The following is a 2,749-nucleotide window of genomic DNA, read 5'->3' on the forward strand; positions in this document are numbered from 1 at the left end:
TCACCACAGGAAAGCTAGACTGGATAAGTGTCTCCATAACCCAGCTCAGAATTTTACATCCCTGCTGCCATTTGGCTTTTAGTGTAATCTTCAGACTACCAGCTATCACTTAGATGAGGACATTTGGGTTAGCAATAGTAATCTAGTAATCCTGTGTAAACTAGTAGGAAGACATGGAGTACTGAGTATACCTGCCCATCCTATAACATGAAGTGTGTCCTGGGGAAGGGGAAAGCATCCTGGAGATCATTCCCAAGCATGTCTATTTCACCACTTCTGAGCTTTAGATTGTTGTTGGATTTCTTGCCATGTCTGTTTGTAGACCAGCCCTTTTCTGTTTGATTATGAGGTCAACATTCTGAGTTATCAGTATTTTTATTCCAAGCAAGCATCGATGGGCACAGTGTTTGGGGCTCCCACTTGTCATTTCCAGAAGAGAAACGTCTGTCAGTGTGAAATGGGCCAGTGTGGGAGGGGATGAAAGAGCATCTCGTGATATGAGTGATGAAGAGGGGGTCTCTGAAAGAAGTGGGTCAAAATGAATGAACTTAGTACATTGACTTGGGAGGGGAAGGCAACAAAATAAGGGTGAAAGGTTAGCTTTGAGGACATAATGTAGCTTCTGTTCATGTTCAAGTATTTGGTGCTTCATCCAGTGCGTGGAGTTCAGTAGGAGCTCAAAGAAGGGGCTAGGGAGAATAAGTTAAGTCAGTTAAGTGCTTGTCATCCAAGCAGAATGTGTCTGAGTTTGGTGTCCAATATCTTCAGGATACCCACCCCAAACCAAACTAAACCAAACCAAACCAAGCCAAGCCAAGCCAAGCCAAGCCAAGCCAAGCCAAGCCAAGCCAAGCCAAGCCAAGCCAAGCCAAGCCAAGCCAAACCAAACCAAACCAAACCAAACCAAACCAAACCAAAAACATGTAGCAGAGTGCATCTGGAGTACCAGGACAGGAAAGGCAGAGACAGACACATCTCAGGGGCTCAGTGGCCAGCTAGCCTAGATTGATTGGACAGCTCCAGGCGAGTGAGAGACTGTCTCTAGTACAAGCTGGGCAGTGACTGAAGAAAACACATAAAGTTTGTCTTTTGACCTTTATAGACACATGCACATACAACATCTCTACACTCTCTCCCCCAAAAGAGCTGAAAGAGACAGGTTGCCTCTTATGGGAATGGATAGTTATCAAAAAATTAAGAAAAAAGAGACTTATCACTCTAGAAGGCTAAGGAACACTCCATAGACAAAATTGTACGGCTGGATAGAGATTGTTGCCAATGAGATCTGCATGGTCCCACATCAGCATCAGAGGGACCATGATGCCATTCCCAATATCCAGATGCTCCTGTTGGTCAGAAGTACAGTTCAATACAAAAATTTATCACTTCAAAATCCCTCCCATATTGCTGTAGCCCCTTTTCAAGGTTATGACTAAAAGCAGAGCCATCTGAAATAATCATTTATGAAATTACATGCAAATAGAAGAAATCATGTCCAAATTGAGGAAAGTGACCAGTTTTTTTTTAAATATTCAATCTTTGAAAAATAGCTTTTAAAATAAGTGACATGCAACATTTACTGTTTTCTTTTCTGGTTAATGAGGAGCAAAATGTGCCCTCAGGAGCAGCGGCCCTAGAGTTCAAATGATCAATGCATTTAGAAAAATTTCTTACCCTGCATATTGAACTTCAAATCTCAGGAGGACAGGATTTTTATTGTGCTGTTAGAATGTTACTGCCTAAAGGGCTCCCTTGTCCTAGGAATGATTGTTAAAATTAGACTAATTACAATCCAAATCTAACCCACATTTTCCAAAATTTCAGAAGGAATGGTGGTTTAATCTGAAGGTTTGAACTTAATACTACCCTTTTCAGTGTCTGAATTTATCATTTACACATTGCCTTCGAAATATCACTAATATAATAGATTCCAGCTTAATCTTGCAGGAACTAATTATTGGCACCAAGATTTACTCACGGCACATCTTGCCTTTAACTTGCTTGTAGTCTAACCTTTTCTGCTTAAGCAGCTCCTCTGGTGACATTCTCACTGTCTCACTGTGCTCATTCTTATACGGGATTGCAGCCCGCTAGGAACTGGAGGAGGCACACACGTCTGCTTATCTTATTTTGCGCTAACATAGAGCAATCAACTGCTCTGGTTTTCCCGGCTTCTCTTCCCCTTACTTTCTCTTCCTTAGGTTCCTACCTTTCCCTTGCCAGGTGTGAGACAGATGGTCACATGGTATTAGACAAACCAGCTCCCCTTCATGCAGCTGGTACTTTTCTTGTCTAGCCAGTGCTGTTGCATTTTCCTTGCTATGGAGGTGATGAAGAGCTTTGTGGTGGGGATGCTGACAACTGATTCTGCCCTGTTTATTTTTTCCTTTAGATCAGTTTACTCTACCCCCCAGTATATACTGTAATGGCTAAAACACTGAAATATTTTTGTATTGATTGAGAAACAGCTACTGCTCAGAACTCTATAACACACAATGACTTCTTTCTCCATCTACCATCCTGGCTTCTTGTACCTCTACCTGATGTGACCCAGATGTCCTTCCCCATTGCCAGTGTGATTGGTTCCTGGCATAGATATGGGCTTTGGAAATTATTCTGTGATTAAAAAAAAAACCTTTTATTCTTTATTTGTTTCTCTTATGTAAACTGAGTCTAACACTGTATGTATTTAGAAGAGTCGTCAAAATAATAGCTATTGATGTTATATGACTGTTCGTTTCTCTATTCA

The 2,749-nt window shown here is 41.4% G+C and overlaps 1 long non-coding RNA gene across 1 annotated transcript; it reads right to left on the reverse strand.

Annotated features, from left to right (window-relative positions):
• Positions 1 to 335: 335 nt before the first annotated feature.
• Positions 336 to 2,037, reverse strand: Gm36852. The gene is made up of 3 exons (XR_384853.1): positions 1,979 to 2,037; positions 1,675 to 1,757; positions 336 to 689 (listed from the first exon to the last, which is right to left on the reverse strand). It is a non-coding gene; the product is annotated as a predicted gene, 36852 (long non-coding RNA).
• Between the last annotated feature and the right edge of the window lie 712 nt (positions 2,038 to 2,749).

The sequence above is a fragment of the Mus musculus genome, chromosome 16 (genome assembly GCF_000001635.26).
Source record: "Mus musculus strain C57BL/6J chromosome 16, GRCm38.p6 C57BL/6J".
In the NCBI taxonomy this organism is placed as follows: Eukaryota; Metazoa; Chordata; class Mammalia; order Rodentia; family Muridae; genus Mus; species Mus musculus.